This window comes from Suncus etruscus, chromosome 11, assembly GCF_024139225.1.
Source record: "Suncus etruscus isolate mSunEtr1 chromosome 11, mSunEtr1.pri.cur, whole genome shotgun sequence".
Lineage (NCBI taxonomy): Eukaryota > Metazoa > Chordata > Mammalia > Eulipotyphla > Soricidae > Suncus > Suncus etruscus.
Window position 1 is genome coordinate 34,846,729 of NC_064858.1, and position 20,660 is coordinate 34,867,388.

A 20,660-nucleotide genomic window follows, 5' to 3' on the forward strand; every position below is an offset into this window, starting at 1 on the left:
TCTTATCACAGAATCAATAGTCAGGCAGGTTTTTGTGCTCCAAACTGAGCAGCTGGAAGAGAAGAGACAGTTTCATAAAAGCAATGGGTTTCCAGAAAGGTTTCTTTGGAAAGATCCTTTAAAATCGGCTTGAATCATAACCCAGCTTCATTGATTAAATACTGGCTACAAGACCAGGAGGTGATGATAAATTGCCAAGGAGCCCATTTGGGGGAAAATGTCTAATTGGTGCCACAAGTTTTTGGGTAAGAACATGTCCTCTTCTACAGCTTTATTAATGATCTGCAAGGGGCTGAAATGGTATGCTTGTGCTCAGTTGGGAGCTAGTAGAAGCCAAAGAACAGTAGAATCATGATACGAATTGATGAAACAAAGTGGAAAAGAGCCCCATGACATTCAGCTTAGAAAAATAAATTAACTTGAGTGTGTGTGTGTGTGTGTGTGTGTGTGTGTGTGTGTGTGTGTGTGCTTAATAAGGGATAAAGTGAAGCAAGATAATGAAAAGGAAAAGTTTAGTGGATCTAACCAACCTAGAAAAGGCTTGGATAGAAGAGTAAGTATTCATCTCTTGATAGGGCTGGACAATCAGTGATCAGAAACCTTTCAGGAATCCATGAGGGAGGGTGGGAACAGACTAAAGCTACATTCACCCCACAACTCTAAAACTGGTCCACAGCAATCCTATTTGCTTGGAGGGTTCCTTAGCCTGAGAAGAGGGAATCTGGGTAGATGAATCAGACACCTTTAGGTAAAAATAACTCTGTAGAGGGTCTCTCTCTAAGAAAAAGGGACCTTGAAGCAAAAGCCAAGAATTAGGAGGTTAAAGCCCTTTAAATGGAGTGCCAGTGGTAAATCAGAGCTGAAAGAAAACATCGAGATGGGATGAAGAACTTTCAACTGCAATGGACAGAAATATCCTCTGCAAAGAAAACTTTGGGAAAGTCCAAGTAGGTTGTTACTAAAAGTGGGTAGAAGAAGTCCCCCCTCCAAAAAAATTACGAAACCAAATACAGCATGCTGAATATCTGAATTCTCCTGCCAATTGATTTAATTTTTTTAGTTCTGAAGACCATATCTAGTGGTGGTACATAATGGCTAGGGTGGCGTGTTAGGCTAATGTGTGGGAAGACATTAAGTATTGAGAGCTCAACCTCAGGGCATTCCAGGTGCAAGTCTTGTGCTAGCTCACTTAACCCTACCCCCCACCCCAATCAATTTGTTGAAACTTAGTGGCCAATGTGCTGGCACTAGGAAATAGGGCCACTCTGTAGTGATTATGTCCTGAGACAGGATTCTGATGAATTAAACTACTGACCTTACAAAGCACAATAAAGAAAGCTCCCTACCCTATTTTAACCTTTTCATCAAGTTACAGCAACTATGAACCAGGGAGTGAATCTTTACTAGTAACTGAATTTTCCTACATCAACTTCCAGAAATGTGAGAAATAAATTCCTATTGTTTCTAACAACTCTTTCTATGCCATTCTGTTATACATGGGATAAAAGTGATTAGGAATGAGGTGTCCAATAAAGCTCAGTAGGATAAAGAACCTGTGGACTGAAGAGATAGTACATCTATCATCCAATATCATCACTTAGCCCTGCCAGGAGTAATTCCTGAGTGCAGCTCCAAGAGTAACCCCTAACTATCACTAGGTATAACCCCAAAACTAAAACAAACAATAAAAAACTATGTTATTATCCACATTGATTCGTCACATTGTCAACAAATATTTCAAATGTCAATGCTTCAACAAATGGACTCCAACCAAGAAAGAAGAGGTCTTATTCTACCTACAGCACTATATAGATTCAATGTAATCCCTCTCAAAATAAAATATAATGGTATTCTTCAAGAAAACAGTGCTAACATTGTTGAAATTCATATGGTACCACAAAGTAGTCTGAAAAAGTGAAAATAATCCTGAGGAAAAGAGAGATGATATTTAATTCATATTCCCTGAATTAAACTATATGATAAATTATTATCATCAAGACAGTATGACAGGGGCTGGAGCAGTGGTGCAAGTGGTAAGGTGTCTGCCTTGTGTGTGCTAGCCTAGGATGAACCACAGTTCAATCCCCTGGCATCCCATATAGTCCCCCAAGCCAGGAATGATTTCTGAGTACATAGCCAGAAGTAACCCCTGAGCATCACCAGGTCTGGCCCCCAAAAACCCAAAAAACAAAACAAACAAACAAACAAAAAACCCCACAACATGACATTGGAATAAAAATAGGTAAACAGATCAATGAAATAGAATTGAGAGCTCAGTATTAGTTGATTTATAGCAAAAAAATCAAGAACATAAATGAAAGAAACAACTTCCTTTGATATAACATGTTGATAAATTTGATAGACATATGCAAAATAATGAAAATGGATAATTAGTTCACACTATACATAAAAAATAACTCAAATTGGGTTAAAGATATGGATGTTAGAGCCAAAAGTTATGACATACATTAAAGGAGCCAGGAAAATTACTCTAGGATATTGGTTCTAGCAGTATATTCATGGTCTCAATAGCAAGGGAAACAAAAGCCAAAACAAACACTTAGGATTATATGAAATGAAAAATCTCCACAGGAAGAAAAACTACTATTAAAATAAAATGTCATCTTGCTGTATGAGAAAAAAACATGCCTATACCACACACTGACCAAGAGTTAATATCCAAGATATATAAAAATAACACACATACAAAACTTAACAACAAGAATATAAACCCATCAAAAAAACAGTGGGGCATGGTGGAAGCTGAACAGACACTTAATTTAAAAAAACATACATATGGCAAACAGGCACATGAAAAATTTTTCAGCATCACTGGTCTATCAGGCAAAAATCAAACAAACAAGTGAAACTGGCCTGTTTATGTTAAAAAGATCAGAAATAAGAAGTACTGGGTAGTATGGGTAGAGGAGAAAAAGAAGGAACCCTCAAATGCTTTCTGCAATTAATTGACCCAGCCTCTTGTAAATCAATCTAAAACTATATGGAGACTTCTTAAAATATATCTAATATATATTTTATCTCAATCATATGATCTAGCACTTAAGTATCCAAAGAACACAGAACACTAGTTCAGTAAGTATTTTCAAGCCTATGTTTATGCTTTAAAACATCTGCATGCCTATGTTTATGCTTTACAGGTCTATTTATAATAGACAATATCTGAACATTACCCAAAACTCCAATAGTAGATGAATGGATAAAGATGTACTTTCTCTTTCTCTCTCCTCCCTCTTTCCCTCCTTCCTTCCCTCCCTCCCTCTCTCTCTCTCTCTCTCTCTCTCTCTCTCTCTCTCTCTCTCTCTCTCTCTCACACACACACACACACACACACACACACACACACAAGGTAATACTACTCAGCTGTAACAAAGGAGGAAATATTGCCTTTTGTCACAATACAGATGAACCAGATAGGAACATGCTAAAAAAATAAGTCATAAAAAGGAAAAAAATACTGAATTATTTCACTCACATGGAGAATTTAAGGAGACAAATCAAAAGAATAATGTCCCATGACAACAAACAAAAACAAAAACAAAAAACAGAACAACAACAACAAAAAAAAACCAATACCACCTTGATCTGACAACAGCACTGGGTTACCAAATGAAGAAGAGGGAAGAAATATGGGAGGGGAATCCAATGGGCAGTGGACAATGGAGAGTACAGTGCCACTAGGTAGTGGCCATGGTGGTGGTGGGTAGTAATACAGTTTGAAGTGGTGTGGAATTATACCCCGAAAGCATATACAGTCAGTAAATCTAAGCTTCCTCAATAAAGTTGTTTTAAATGAAATTATCCATTTTAAAATTAGTCACGGAATAACCCCATGATGATGAGAATGATTAAAAACCAACTGGAGGGCCCAGAGAGATAGCAAGGCGTTTGCCTTGCAAGCAGCCAATCCAGGACCAAAGGTGGTTGGTTTGAATCCCGGTGTCCCATATGGTCCCCCGTGCCTGCCAGGAGCTATTTCTGAGCAGACAGCCAGGAGTAACCCCTGAGCACTGCCGGGTGTGGCCCAAAAACCAAAAAAAATTAAAAATTAAAAATTAAAAATTAAAAAATAAAAACCAACTGGAAGAGGCAGAGGAGAGACAAGACTTCTGCTCTTGTCTTCAGAACTAGGTCTCCTCTCCAACATAAACAAGGCCCTAGAAACACAGACCTAGAGCTTTGGCATTAGAGTGAGTCAACCTAATTAAGCCCACACATTTTAATGAGTAACTAAAATTTAAGAAAAATTATTATTCAGAATTTATGATGTTCCTGACTTACAGATTTTCTCTTTTAGGAAATATTCCAGAGGTGCAATTTTTTTTTTTTTTTTTTTTTTTTTTTTACCTTTAGACTCTGCCATATTGAGCACAAAGCTCTCAAGGCTATGGTGTCTAGCCTTAAGACAGAAGAAAGAGGACAGAGTTTAAAGATTCTATAGGGGCAAATGATGAGGGGCCAGCCCTGCAAGTGGAATATGTTCCTGCTATTCAGTGGATTAGAACCTGTTTACAAGATACTAACTGTAATTAGAACATAATGGATTGCAAGAGACAACTGGAAGCAGGCAAGATGGGCACACAGGTTAATCAGAAACCAGTTTACCAATCCTTGACCACTCTTAGCCCTGTTCTTTTTCATTAAAAGGTCTGTAGTCCCTGTGCTGGAAAGATGGGAATATGTATGTTTTAGTCTCATTGGAAATATTGATGGCCAAGCGCAAAGAGAAATAACATGAAAGAATAGGAAAGCAGCCAGTGATAGCACAGCAGGTGGGACCTTGCCTTGCATGCAGGTGACCCAGGTTCAATCTCCAGCATCACATGTGATTCCCTGAGCCATATCAGGAGTAGGCCCTGAGCACCCCCAGACTCTCCTCTCATTCCCCCAAAAAGGCAACAACATTAAAGATCAAAAAAAGACCAACTGTCATGGAAGGATTTTCACTGTAGGATGCATAGAACCAAGGCAAAATGCCAAGAGGAATGCATCAAATTGACTAGTGTCTTCTTCCAAGCCCACCTAGAACCTCAGAATATAAATTTATCTCTAAATGGAATATTTTCAGATATCATAAGATCATCTTTAAAAAGCCCATTCAAAAACTTGTAAAATGAGAAAACAGAAACAGAGAGAAAAAAAAACCCTATAAAGAAAGAGCAGAGGGGGGAATGAAGTATATATCAGCCAGGCAATGACTAGAATGCCTGTAGTCACCAAATTGTAGGTAGAGAGGGATTTTACACACACACACACACACACACACACACACACACACACACCTCCCCAAAGAGAGCATGGCCCAGTCAATATCTTGAGGTTTATATTTCCAGAATTGCAAGTGAATAAATTCCTGCTGTTCTAAGCCTCCTGACTTGTGGTTATTTGTCATGACAGCTCTAAGAAATCACTAATACCATAGCCTATCCATTAAAAAAAAGTCTTTAGAGATATAGAGATTTTCATTAAGCCCCCTTTTCTAAGCAATGGTTAATGCTGAGTGGTTTAAGAAGGTTGAGGTGGAATCCAGCTGTCAGAGACCAACTCTCTGTGGAGAGTTTCGAAGAATCTGAATCCCAAAGCCAGACCCAAACAGCTCAGGTAGGCAACACAAAAAGAGAGAAGGCAAGAGGCTTTGGAAGATGTCAAAATAAACTTTGCCTACTTCACTCTTCTACCATCTGGAGCGCTCAAATTTCAGGTGCGTGCAATTTGGAGACTCCCAGCCAAGCCTCTTTCACTGCTGTTAGCATAATGGCTGTCTTGCCTTAGTTTACTTACTAAGCTATTTGTCTTCAAACAACAGGAGAGAGGGAACGCCACAAGTTACTTATATAAGATGCTGTTTTATTGCTTATTCCTTGCTCCCTGCAGCCTGCTAGTCTCTCATGTTCGTGAAAAAGGACAAAATCCTCTCCTTGTCTCTCCATTGCAGGGATGGGGCCAGATCTCACTTAGTCCAGGCTTGGGAGAGATCATTTACTGTTAATAGAGTTGAACTGCCTGGTGTTTAGGATTCTGACTAGGCCTTGGAGTCTAGATCATAGTTGCTGAGCCCAATTTGCTATCAAGATTCAGAGAAGATCATCAGAGGTGCTCCTAGGTCAGGCACTCCAGAATCCAGCAATAGATTATTTCCCAAACAATCCTGATCCTCAGCATCAAGTCAGATATTTATTTATGAGTGATTCCCCCTCAACTGGTCAAATAGAAATTGGGCTCTGTATTCTGAACCCACCACAGATGAAACAAAAGTCAGGAAACTCCCAAACATGGCAGTGGGCTATAGGGAGCTGGGGGAGGAGAGTATATTGTGAAAGATGGGCTCATTGGGAGCCCATGCTTCAGTCTCAAAAGGTGGAGGAAGGTGGGTTGGAAGGTCCGAGCTCACACATGGAAGAGCTCTTTGAGTCAAGAAGGTAAACCTGCACTAATCCTGCTATGCAGGTAGATGGAGGAGCAGAAACCATTGGACACAGAAACATGATTAAAAAAAAAAAAAGGAAAAGACAGTTGCTAGGTGCAGGACTCATGCAGGGCACCCCTTGAGAAAAAAAGCCCATTTTTACCAGATTCACGAGACAAGCTTTAGTAGAATGTGGTTGATTTCATGCTCTAAAATTTAAATATGCTGGGCCAAAGATAGTCAGGTGCTTTTCTTGAATGCAGCCAACACCACCTAGATCTCTGACCCCACATAGAATGCTAAGTAGTGCCAGATGTGATCTCTGAGCTGAAGCCAGGATTAAGTCCAGGTGTTCCCAGAATCACCAAACAATAAATAAAATTATAACATGCTAAAAAACACACTTTCTGATGCCCTTCTCACTGCCAGGCTGCTGTCTAGATGGCCTCCTTCCACCACTGTGACCCTAGAAACTCTCAGCTTTCTAGCACTTCCTATATCTGAGCCTCAGCCACCTTCTCCCTCCTCTCAGACAGGACCTTGGCACTGTTGTGACTATTCCTTGAGCCTCCCCAATTCTAGGGGGTACTCTGAGTATGTGGAGTCTGTTCTCCTGCCCAGGCCCTCCATTCTGGGGTACTCATGGCTCCTATTCCCATAGAACATCACTTTCAAGGAGATTTGATCGGATCATCCCTTCCTAACTTGGTGCCCAGTGCCTCTCTCCTCCCATGCCCTTGCCTTCCTGCTTGCTCTTCTCAACTCTGTGACTGATGTTTTAATTAAAACACCATAAAATCCTTTATGAGGTTGCTCTCTGAAAACCCATGCTCACAGGCCACCATCTGCACTGTTTTGCCCTTATCTCTCTTCTCAGGCCCTGGAGTAGTGGGATACAGAGCCTGGGGGTACCCTAAATTTCCTCACTATTGGTTGCACTATGTTGGGTGACATGGGGGTTGTGCATGGCATCTGTTCCCGAGAAAAGTGACCATTTTTCCATAGCACAGAGAGAGGGTCAGGGAGACTATAGAGACCTTCCCTGTCTCCTTGTGTTTGCTGTTTGCTTTACTATGTGTTATTTTGCAATTATTCTTGATTTCTGCTTTATCCTAAACTTCAGGCAAAGAGCAGCAGGAAAGGGGGCACAATTTCTCAAGCCAAGGGTAATTTTCCAATATTCTGAGATAAACAGTAGTAGGTGGGAGCAGAAATAGGAACCCCCCCAAAATTATGTTTTTCCCCCTGCATTAGAGCTGGCCCAGGATGGGATGTGGTCTGCACTTTAGTAGGAGCCTGACCTGGAAGGAGTACTGTGGGAGCTGGGCTCCAGCTTTTCCACAATCCTCAGGCTTGAGGATGATAGCCAGGACTGCCTGCCTAGCACAGCTCCTTCTTCAGCCAGGATGAAGTCTGGCAACAACCCTTTCTTTTAAAGAAGGTGACAGGGCGGAGGACACAAGAAACTTTTTTTTTTATTACAAAATCAAAGAAGATTGTTGATTTTGAAATCAAGGAATTTTTTTTCTCTGTGGCTACCCCTATTCATTCTTGTGTCAGATGAAGGAGGCTGTGTTGTTTTCATTATGTTTTAGTAGTAGTGGTCTCAAATGGGGGGGGGGCACGAGGCTCCGTAAAGGGGGATGCATTTGACCCTGGCAAGCACTATCATAACAAGCTAAGCCCCGTATTTATGTCTCTGTATGTCTCTGGAGCTGAGAGTTGCTGTGTCCCGCTTCAAACCCCGCTTCGAAAAGCTATGCATTGCAGAACGTGCTCATTGTAGCCATTAATCCAGACATCACCTCTGATTAAAAACTCAGCTCAAATTATTTTATATAGTTTTGTTTTGCAGGTTAAAGTTGTATTTTAATAAAGATACTATTTACAATCACTCGAGGGTGCGAACAATGTTTTCTTCTTCCTATGGGGGCATGACAGAAAATAATCCAGAAGCACTGCAGTATGGAAATAATAGGTTCCCTTTGTGCAATGTCTAATATTTCCTTGGGAGCTACTGGGGTTTTTCTTGGGTCTATTTTCTTGGAAAGAACAGTTGAACATCTCTGTTGCTTAAGTGACGCATGCAGCCTCCACAAAGCCTACAGAAGGCCAGTGTTGTGCTTGGTGCCAAAGTTGAAACTAGACTCCAAGGTGCCAGCAGAGACTCTAAACAAAGGAATAAAGATGAGGAAAGTCTTCCAGGTCTGAGTTTCATCCAGGAAAGCCAATTTCATCAGAGAACAGATGCCCTCTCTCGGGGTATTACAGACCTTCCTTAACTATCCCACTCAAGCTGACTGTGATGGGCTCCATCCTGCAAACTCTGGAACTCCCCTGCAGGCCCTCAAGGAGCCACCTTCTCCAAGCCATCTCCAAGGCTTCATCCACCTTGTCCAAGGTTGGTCAGGCTAGACCCAGGCTCCTGTAGACAGGTTTCCCAGAGTGAATGATTTGACTGCCCATGACAGTGGAGCCACCAGCAGCTTTCATGTCCCGTAAACTAGACAGATTTAGATTCACTTTTCAGCCCCTCTGGGAGCAGATGACTTCAAAGGCTGGAATGTGGATCAATATAGACTCATTTCCTCATGGTTCTGGAAACAAAGTCCAACCTAGATATTATGGACTAAAATCAAGGCAGGAGAAGGCAGGAAAAGAATCCATTACCTTTTTTTTCCCCTGGCTTTTGAACCTCATATTCCCTTTGCTTGTGGATCTTTCCTTCATTTGCATAAAAAGCAATCAACATTAGCTGGAATTCTACTACACTCTACCACTCTGGAACCTTGTCTGTCCCTTCTTCACTATTAAGAGCTGTTCTCTTGATATCAAGCCTATAAGGCCACTGGCCAGCCAGAAGTGGGATACTGTCCCTTTAAGGGCAAAGAAGTCAGTTACCAGACACCCTACCCTGCCCCTTGTAACTGCCACTAGATGGCAGTTAGCAGATGAGTGCATAAGCCAGGGGCTGAAATGCTAGTGGGGGACTAGGAGACTGCTAGGCAGCTGCCAACCCTGCTGCCACTCCTGATGCTGCCATCCCTGCTGGATTGCTCCTGTTCACTGCTGAATTGCTGGAGAAACTGTCTTTTGGCTTCCAGGCTCCTGCCACCTCTCCTACTGCTCTGGGTCTAATAGTAACAAAGTCTGTCTAAATAATTCCAGATCATCTTCCCATTTTTATTTTATTTTTTAAATGTATATAGTTTTAATTTTTACTTAACATTTATTTAAATATTTACAATGTAAATCATTTAAAAAGTATTTATCTCTCCCCCAGCTGCCTGCAATACTTGGTCAACCAGAACAGCTGATTTAATGCTCATGTGCAGTGATGCTGGAATCACTGGATTGAGCCAGTGTGCTTGTGTTTCAGGGAGCCCTGCAAATGCTGGTGATCAACATCAGGTCTCATTTATGCAATATCTGAGCTGTCTCCCAGCCCTTCTATTTTAAGGTCAACCAATGAACAACCCAAATTTAACTGCACCCTTAACATTCTTGACCCTAAAGCCTATCTACAGGTTCTTTTTTTTTTTTTTTTTGGGGGGGGGGGGTTTGGGTTTTGGGCCACACCCTGCGATGCTCAGGGGTTACTCCTGGCTGTCTGCTCAGAAATAGCTCCTGGCAGGCACGGGGGACCATATGGGACACCGGGATTCGAACCAACCACCTTTGGTCCTGGATCGGCTGCTTGCAAGGCAAACGCCGCTGTGCTATCTCTCCGGGCCCTATCTACAGGTTCTAAGATCAGGACATGGGCTTCCTTTAGTGGCTCCCACAAAATTAATACAAACTGAAAGTGAAATTAAAGCCTAATTGTAAAATATCTAATAAGAAAGCTAACAACAGCACTAGTCTGTCCTATCATTATTCTTTAGGTGGATTTTTAGAAATAAAAGATCATATTGATTCCAAAAGATCATATTGGTTCCAGAAGATCATATTGGTTCATATCTTGGACTGGCCCTGTGTGGTGGTGTTCAGAGTGTGCGCCTTCTCTGATGCTGACTGATCCAGATTGCATACATAGAGAAGGGAGACATGCCTGTTCCTCACTCTCCCTCTCCCCTGGCTGTCACACACTCTGCTCTCTACAGGAGTCAAGTCCAGCAGGAATGGATGCAAGGACTATCAGAGAAGAGTGTATAGATTTAGAATCACCGGCAGTGAAAGAACAGCTCACCTCTCTCATTGCAGCCACTAGCCAAGGTGACAATGACACTGATGGAGGCTAGTGGGTGTCCTAAAAAAACAAAGCCAGGGAGCCTTGCTATGTGAGGGGGAGAGGGAGAGAGGAAAAGGAGAGAGAAAACAGGAAGAGAATGATCGAGGGAGGAATACACTGAGGAGATAAAAATCACAGTCCCGTTCATGTAAATGCTGTTCCATTTTCATCATAATGAAATGTTTTAAAAATGTTAATGGAATAAATTGAACTTGACTTCCCCATTTTCTCCAGATCCTGCAATTATGCTCAAGGCCTGTCTTGAATGGATGCCAGAGAGTGATGGTTTTACTAAAAAAAAAAAAAAATCAAAAAATTTCTCTTGCCCCACAATTAGGAAGGTCCAATCAGCTTTTTCTCCTGCCTCTAGTGAAGGAGGGGCTGAATTGCTTGCTCTCAACCACTCAGACTAGCAACAGCCACAGGAACAAGCTTAACTAACTGCCAGTCAATAACCCAAAGAACAAGCCTGATTCCCTGGCACTGAAGCTAGCAACAGCAGATGGACTGCCTGCTAATGCACACCATCAACCAAGCTCCTTGGGGTAATGACCTTCTGAGCCACGGTATAGTGGTGGTGGTGTGTGTAGGGAGGGGTTGAGTTGGAAGGAGGAGTGGCTGCCCAGCTACCTCTTCTTGCCAAGCTTCCTCCCAGTAAATTCCAGCATGCGAGCTCTCGGAAATGAGCTGGACACAATGCCTGCCAGACCTCCAGTGTGCCAGGATGGGCATACAGAAGGCCAGACACCTGCACCCTCTATTCTCAATGACAAGAGCCTTTTAAAGGGGGCTCTGAGGAATAGGATATTTGAGGAAGACGATTCCTTGTTATTTTTTCCCCTTCAGTTTTTGTTTTTTTACACCCCCCCCCCAGCTTAATCAAGGTTTATTCCTGGCTCTGCATTCAAGAATTACACCTAGAAGGTTCAGGCAACCATATGGAATACCAAGAATAAAACTCGGGTCAGCCATGTGCAAGGCAAAGGCTCTGCCCACTGAACTATCACTATGGCTTCATAGGGGAGACAGTTCTATATGTTTCTGGGCCTGAATAAACACAGAAACTTACACCTGCGCCTGGAAACACAAGGAAATATTCCAATAGCCTTGTGGCTTTTGAAACTTATAATGGAATGGTATGCCCTGCCATTCACAGGAACTTCCCTGGGAAGTGGAATGTCCATCTTTTCCAGGATCACTTTAGGGAAATGGTTTTGTCTTTCACACTCAGTGAAGTGGCCCTGCAAGGACATGAGCTTTCCAACACCTCTTTGTGAAGGAGACTTTAGGTGTGATAACTATGCCCAATGCAGGTTAGTGTTCTGGGCATATATAAGACTTGCCAGGCAATGAACATAGGTGTGAGGAAGAGACTTTTAAATTGTATTTTTGTTTTCCTAGGAGTGGTATAGCTGGATTATATGAGAGTTCAATTTTCAGTTTTTTGAGAAATCTCCATATTGTTTTCCATAAAGGCTGGCCCAAATGGCATTCCCACCTGCAGTGAATGAGTTTCTTTCTCTCCACATTCTAGCCAACACCGATTGTTCTTATTCTTTGTGATGTGTGCCAGTCTCTGTGGCGTGAGATGATACCTCATAGTTGTTTTTTTGTGTTTAACAAAAGATTTTAACCAAGTTTTTTATTATCTTTTTGATTTATTGATATATTTATTTATTGATTGATTGGTTGGTTGTTGAGCCACACCCAGCAGTGCTCAGGGTTTACTCCTGGCTCTACACTCAGAAACCATCTCTGGCAGGCTGGGGACCACATGAGATGCCGAGAATTGAACCGGGTCCCTCCTGGGTCAGCTGCATGCAAGGCAAATACCCTATCACTGTGCTATCTCTCCAGCCCTCTCACAGTTGTTTTGATTTGCATCTTTCTAATGATTAGTGATGAAGAGCATTTTTCATATGTCTTTTGGATATTTGTATTTCTTCTTTGAGAATTTGTTCATTTCTTCTCCCCACTTTTTAATGGGGTTAGATGTTTTTTTTTTCTTGTTAAATTCTGTTAGTATCTTGTATATCTTATATATTATTCCCTTATCTGATGGGTATTGGGTGAATAATTTATCCTATTCTGTGGGTACTTTTGTATCCTAGGCATTATTTTCCTTTGAGGTGAAGAAGCTTCTCAGCTTAATATTAGATCCATTTGCTTGTCTCTGCTTCCACTTGTTTGGAAAGTGCTGTTTCCTCATTAAAGCTGCTTTTAGTCTCAATGTCATGGAGTGTTTTACCTACATGTTGTTCTATATACCTTATAGTTTCGGATCTGTTATTGAGGTCTTTAATCCATTCGGATTTGACATTTGTGCATGGTATTAGATGGAGGTCTGAGTTTGCTTTTTTGCAAGTGGCTGACCAGTTGTTACTAATACCACTTGAAGAGGTTTTCCTTGCCCCATTTTGCATGTCCTGCCCTTTATTAAAATTAATTGATTGTATATCTGGGGAACATTCTCTGAATACTCAAGTCTATTCCACTGATCTGAGGATCTGTCTTTATACCAGTACCATGTCGTTTTAATGATTATAGCTTTGTAATACAATTTAAAATTGGGGAAAGTGATACCTCCCATCTTCCTTTTTCCCAAGGGTTGTTCGAGCTATTTTCTGGTGCTTATAGTTCCAAATGGATTTCAGGAGTGTTTGATCCACTTCTTTGAAGAATGTCATGGGTATCTTTAGAGGGATTGCATTAAATCTGTACAATGCTTTGGGAAGTATTGCCATTTCAATGATGTTAATCCTGCCAATCCACGAGCAAGGTATGTATCTCCATTTTCATGTGTCCTCTTTTATTTCTTGAAGCAGGCTTTTGTAGTTTTTTTTTTGTATAGGTCTTTCATGTCTTTAGTTAAGTTGACTCTAAGATATTTGAGTTTGTGTGACACTAATGTGAATGGGATTGTTTTTTAATGTCCATTTCTTCTCTATTATTATTGGTGTACAAGAAAGCCATTGATTTTTGCGTGTTACTTTTGTAGCTGGCCACTTTGCTATATGATCTATTGTTTCTAGAAGTTTCTTGATAAAGAAGCATTGACGGGCTATTTACAATAGCCAGAATCTAGAAACAACCAAGATGCCCTTCAACAGATGAATGGCTAAAGAAACAATGGTACATATACACAATGGAATATTATGCAGCCTGCAGGAGAGATGAAGTCATAAATATTCCTATACATGGTTGTACATGCAATCTATTATGCTGAATGAAATAAGTCAGAGGGAGAGAGATAGAATAGTCTCACTCATCTATTGATTTTAAGAAAAATAAAAGATGGGGCCAGAGAGATAGTATGGAGGTAGGGCATTTGCCTTGCATGCAGAAGGACGGTGGTTTGAATCCTGGCATCCCATATGGTCCCCCAAGCCTGCCAGGAGTGATTTCTGAATATAGAGCCAGGAGAAACACCTGAACACTGCCGGATGTGACCCCCCCAATAAGAAAAGCAAAGAAAAATAAAAGACATCATTGTAATAATGCCCAGAGATAATAGAGATCAGGGCTGGAAGGACTGACTCATGGTATGAACCTCACCACAAAGAAGGGTGAGTGCAGTAAAAGAAATAACTACACTGACAACTATGGTGACAATGTCAATAGTAAGAGAAGTAGAATACCTGTCTCAAGGAGGAGGGGAGGGAGATTGGGGGCATTGGTGATGAGAATGTTTGCACTGGTGAAGGAAGGTGTTCTTTATATGACTGAATCCCAAATATAATCATGTCTGTAATTAAGATGCTTAAATAAAGACATTATTTTAAGAAAAAAGAAGAAAGAAAGAAACATATTTCCTGTAGGGTGAGGGAATGCATAGGGGTAGTACTCTACTTGGGAAATCCCAAGCTTTCTAGCTTCAAAATCAATAAATGGAGCTTTAAAAATAAACTCACTGCTTTATATTATAATCAATTTCTACATAAAATATTTCATATGTTTCTATAAACTATTGTGTTAAAATATATCCACTGTTCATATAAAAAGACTCACCAGACTAAGCCTTAGGTAAGGTGGATTAAGTGTATTACAAGCCTGTTTAACTTTTACAATATTTTGCACTTATGATGGGTTTATCAGTAGTTATTAGTTATTGGAAGTATAGAAATGATCTTCCTGTATCCAGAACTTGGCTGGAAAAGAGACTGGATGGGTCTCTGCTGAAGTCTATCTTTATATATGAGATAATATGAGTTCATTCACAATGTGTATTATCTCTCCACCCACAGACTTAAATTCAAGCAGATAGAAATCAACACAGGGTTTTTACACTTGAGATGCCTCATACTCCAATAAATACTGCTGGCTTCTCTCCTTTTACATTCATGTATGAGTTCCTTGTAGAAACATCTAATATGCCTATTGTAGGTACAAGAGAAATATTATGGCCACCAAGACCTATATAGGGGGAGCTTCTGAAACCAATGAATATAAAACTTCCTATTCTTGTTCTTCCTCTGACAACAACTCCATCAGCTGTGTGAAGTGGACTTGTGTGTTCCTCTATGGCAGGGGTCCTCAAACTTTTTTAACAGGGGGCCAGTTCACTGTCCTTCAGACTGTTGGAGGGCCAGATTATAGTAAAAACAAAAATTATGAACAAATTTCTATGCACACTGCATATATCTTATTTAGAAGTGAAGAAACAAAATGGAAATAAATACAATATGTGGCCCACATGCTATAGTTTGAAGACCCCTGCTCTATGGTTTGGATCCATTTCTGCAGAGCTTTTATGTGAATTCATGAGCAGTCTTCTAGATTTTCTTATGTACTTGTTCCTTCCACTTATGAGGGTATCCTAGAATCCAAAACAGACCTCTTACAGCAAATTTCTTTGATGCCTCTTTAAATTTCTCACTTACATTTTATCTCTCATTCTGAATTGAGAGTCCCTTGAGTCATTTCATTAAACTTAGCTTTTTGCCTCCATTGACAGATGGTTGCAGCTTCTTTGCATGAAGAACAGAATAGAATGGTATTGGGTACCTTTGTCAAATATCACCTTGTTAGATTATGCTTTATAATCTTATCTTTTAAAACTCTATCTATAATTGGTTTATCCATCATACATTCATCAATCTATTCACTCATCATCTATTCATCTACCATTCATCTATCTTTCAGTTGTCTATTATCTATCTGTTTTATATCTGTATTATCTACTAAGCATTTATCACCTATATACATTATTTTTACATAAATCATATCTATTGTGTATTTATGTGATTTATTTATTTGATAAATTATTGATTGTATCTATTATCTATTTATATATAAATAACCCTGCTCTCCATCTTGAAAAAATATATGTCAGGGGTCTCAAACTCAATTTACCTGGGGGCCGCAGGAGGCAAAGTTGAGGTGATCCTTGAGTGCAAAGTCAGTAGTAAGCCTTGAACATTGGGGTGTGACCCAAACAACTAAAACAAAACAAAACAAAACAAAAAAAGATTCCTCTAGGGCAGGGCCACGAAGTGTTGTACGGAGGGCCGCAAAAGGCTTTGCATGTGACTGACTCAGGATGAATGTGGTTTCAATCTCAGGCAACTCATATGGTCCCCCGAGTCAGGAGTGATTTCTGAGTGCAGAGCCAGGAGTCACCCCTGAGCACAGCTAGATATGGATCAAATAAATAAATATATATACATATATATATATTTATAATTTGTGAATCTCTGAAACTTAACTATTCATAGTTTGTTGTTGATTAGATACTATTCCAATAACATTAAAGAGTTCCTTATTATCACATCTCTTTACATATGTCTTATCTATTATATTCTTACCCTTAGGTTATTATATTCTTACTCTTAAGAAAGGTAGAATAAATGTTAAAGCCAGAGAAGAACTTCAGAAAAAGGGCAGCATTTGCCTTAAATGTGTGAAGTCTAGGGTTCTTTGCACTGGAAAAAAGTGAGAAGAAAAATAAAATATACTTAAAGCATTGGGCTATCTTTGCTACTACTCCTAAGTTTACATGATCTTTTTACAAGAAAATTTGCAAATAAGGCTTGCACAGCTCACACTATTTTATGTTGTGTTGTGGCAGGTTAGAATGCATACACTCAGGTGTGTGAGCTTGCACAAATGATGCTCAGATTTTCTTTATTTCCTGTCTTTGAAAACTCCATTTCTACTTAACCCCCAAATGCCAGGTTCAAGGGCAATAAAACTTAGGAAGGAGAAAGGATCCTCATCAGATTGTTTTCATCATGAATCAAATCTACATCTTTGGGGCTGGGATGCTCAGAAATTACTACCATGTTCATGTCTGTGTGTCTACTGCAATTCTCTATCCTAATCACAAGTTGCTCAGTTGCTGAGTTGCACATGTTCTATGTGACTCTCGGGGACAGACTAATGGGACCTGGTCAGCGAAAAAGATCATGATACTGCTTAGATTGGCCCTCAGTGGCTCATTCAAATCCCTGAAAGTCTTTTCTAAATGCTCCCAAAGAGTGTTTCACTCACCTGGTGAATTATTTAAGGTCAAGGTATGTGGGTGATAGCATCAGGCTATGGCAGCTCCTCCGAAGGTCCATTTCTCACAGGGATAGAGGTACTGAGGAGAAGCTTGCCAGGTATCACTTTCACTGCAACCTGTGACAGTGGTGGCAGCTGATATCCACCTTTCTCTACTTCCTCTTGACCTAGAGTCTGAGAACTGCCATCATTTCTTTAGGGGCCACCACAGAGGTGATTTGTCTGCTCTCCCACAGCTCTCATTTATGCTGGCACTGAAGAAAAAGGTATGTTTGTGAGACCATGTGAATTATACCCCATTTTTGGGGTCACCGCTGGCCTTGGATTCCAGGTTGAAGATGTCTTAGAGAATCCCAGAGAAGCCTCAAACTTTACTGTAGAGCCTGTCAACCCTTTTTTATCTCCTTCTCAGCATCACTTATAGTTTTTGGCCCTGAGTCCTAATCAACGTACTTGTCATAGGTGGAGAGTGTGTCATTGAAGAGGACTGAGATGGGGCAAAGTTCACCAAAAAGTGGGGGTGATGATATGAATGAAGTCATACACCCTAGAGAAAAAAATCAATGGGGATGCTTCCAATAGTATAGACAGGAATCATGTTTCTTGCTCAGTAGGATTACTACACCACCTCTTTCACAGAGAAAGGAAGGCCCTTGCCAGGGACCACATTCTGCTCCAAGAAACTTCTCCTCCCACTACTAAACCTTTCTTAGAAGTCTCAGAAGCCCTGCTATGGAGAACCCAGGTTCTCCTGTCCAAAGCCCAGAAAGAAAAGCTATGGCCCTATGCCAATTCCTTTTTCTCATACACTATCCAGTGCCATTGGCCATTTTCTCCCATTCCTGGTGGATCCCATCTTCCTTTTTTTCCCTCCTCACGTTCTTTGACTTTCCTCCTTAATTTTTTGCACAATTTTTTCTACAAGCTTCCAGCTCCCTCCCATGTCCTAATCCAGATAACAGTCACATACCACCTGGCTTCCTCTGCAGAGGATCACCTGCCCTGTCTCTTCCTTTCTCTACTGTGTCCTGTAGGGGCCTTTATCCTGCTCTAGTAGCCTCAGAATCCCGTGAAGTATCCTGGGCCTTCCCTCTCTCCTTGATCCCCTCTGTGAGGAAGTGGCTACTCCACTAGGAGTGATCTCTGAGCACAGAACCAGCAGCAAGTCCTATGCACCACTGGCCACTGGATGTGTCCCCAAAACAAAAGTTGTCATCAATGAAAACATTTAAAAGTGGAAGGCAGGTGAAATGATGAGGGATAGGACAAGAGGGCACATGCACCAGAGCCTGACTTAATCCCTAAGTCTCCTATGTATCACCAGGTATTGTCCTGAAGGTGCTGCAGACAGGGTGGCCCTGTCATCATGAGCACCACAGAACTTCAGCGGCACCACATCCTCCAGCCTTTGCATAAAACATCATTGTTTTAGGTACTCTAAGCACCACGTGAGAAAGCCACCACCTAAAAAAAAAAAAGGTAGGTTCTAGAATCTAATTACAGAGGAATATTGTTGTATGTGTCAAATGAAATGAAGGGATCTCCATAACAGTGAAACAATGGCAGAGGGAAAGTCTGGCAGACAGGCTGACCATTACTGACCAGCAAATGAGGCAGATTTGTAGGATGGAATCCTAAGACTCTTAACTGGGAAAGACTCTTAACTGCTGTAGAACCCCAGGGTCAGGCGAGCAGAGCTGTCCAGTGATGCATCTGCTGAGTTTGTGTGTGTTGGGGGTGCACTCTGTGTGTGAAACTGCATTCACAAATGCATCAACAGGAGAGTAAGAAATCCAGGAAGGATTTATATAACTTCAATATAAATAGGTAATAGTAGAGAATTAAGTATGTACATGGCTCACAAGAAAGAAGGTATGTTAGGGGCTGGAGCAATAGCACAGCAGGTACGGTATTTGCCTTTCACATATCTGACCTGGGTTTGATCCCCAGTATCCTAATGGTCCCCTGAGCCAACCAGGGTGATTCCTGAGCACACAGAGCCAGGCGTAATCCACACGACCAAGTATGACTCCAAAACAAAACAAAACAAAACTAGCAAACAAAAAAAAAGTGTGTTAGGAAGATTTCCTACATGAAGCTTAAGATAGGGACAACTCTTAGAGGGGGAGACAGACACAAGTACATGACCATAGTAAAGGGATGACACAATATGTTCATATTCTGGAGAAAGGACAGTTACTATATTTCCAGGTGGACCTAAAATGCAGAAATAGAGAATGATGAGGTGCAAATGTAGGGAAGACCAAAACTATCGATGCCTGATCATATAGACTCCTTGAAATCTTGGGCTTTGTCGAAGGCAAGAGATCCTTTGATGAGATTTAAGAAATGAAAATCAAATTTTTCTCTTTTCCAGGGTATAAACAATGGAAATCATCTCAAACTCCTTTGTGTTCTGTAGAGACTGGAAAAAAAAAATAAAAAAAGGATCAGAAAGATGTATAAGAAAAAAAGTAAAGAGCTATGTATTAAGATTTGTCATGGACAATTATTTTTTATTAAGAATTGTCCCTTCCTATATTCACGGAAGAGCAAATTTGAGAAATTCACCTAATCATTCACATTAACTTAAAACCTTTAGTGAAGGCAAAGAATATTGCATGGAAGGAGGGAGGCTACAGAGAAAACACAGTAAACAACGAGGTACATATTTAAGACCCTCCTCCACTGAAAGGATCAAGATATTGGGTCTTAACAGAAACTTCCCTTCCAAAGAGAAGTTTACATGAAAATACCTTTTATTTAAATGTATATAAAATGTATTGTGGTCGAAGTGAATTACAATTCTTTCTCAGTAATATTTGAGGAACATAATGACAATGAGTGAGGGGCATTCCCATCACAAGTGTTGTCCTCCCTCCACCCCTGTTTCCAACATGCATCCTACATCTCCCTCCTTTACCCCCATAATACTGGTGCAACTGTTCCCCCCTTGTACAATTTGCTGTAAATTGGGTATCGATTCTGTTGTCGTTGACTTTGGATTTGATATTCATGTCTGGTCAGTTTTTAGAAAATACCTTTTTTAAAGGCAACCTTCTTCCTACTCTTAGTTCCCTTCCATGCTGTAGCAGAATGAGTTCTCTAGCTATAGCTTTCACAAAAAGAACAATTTAAACAATGGAGCAGAAGAGGAACTGGGCACTGGGGTCAATATACTTATTGGTGTAGCTTCATTTCTGTGGAGAGGATAAGAGGAAAATCTCTGAAATAGCAGAGGAAAAGGAAGGAATCAAAACCTTTAAAGCTGAAATTCTAGTGAGTTGATGACTGATCAAATGGATGACTGGGAAAACCAGGAAGAATTAGGGCTGAAGGCATTAAAGACCACCAATGAGATCAAAAGGAGAAAACCAGAGGAAGAGAAAGCAGTTACAGAGAACAAGGCAAAGGGGTTTGATGGAGGGTGCACAAGTTGAGGAGACCTTCGGGTCAGTGAGAGAGGTGCTTTTTATATATTCAGTTTGCTACATTGGCCTCAAG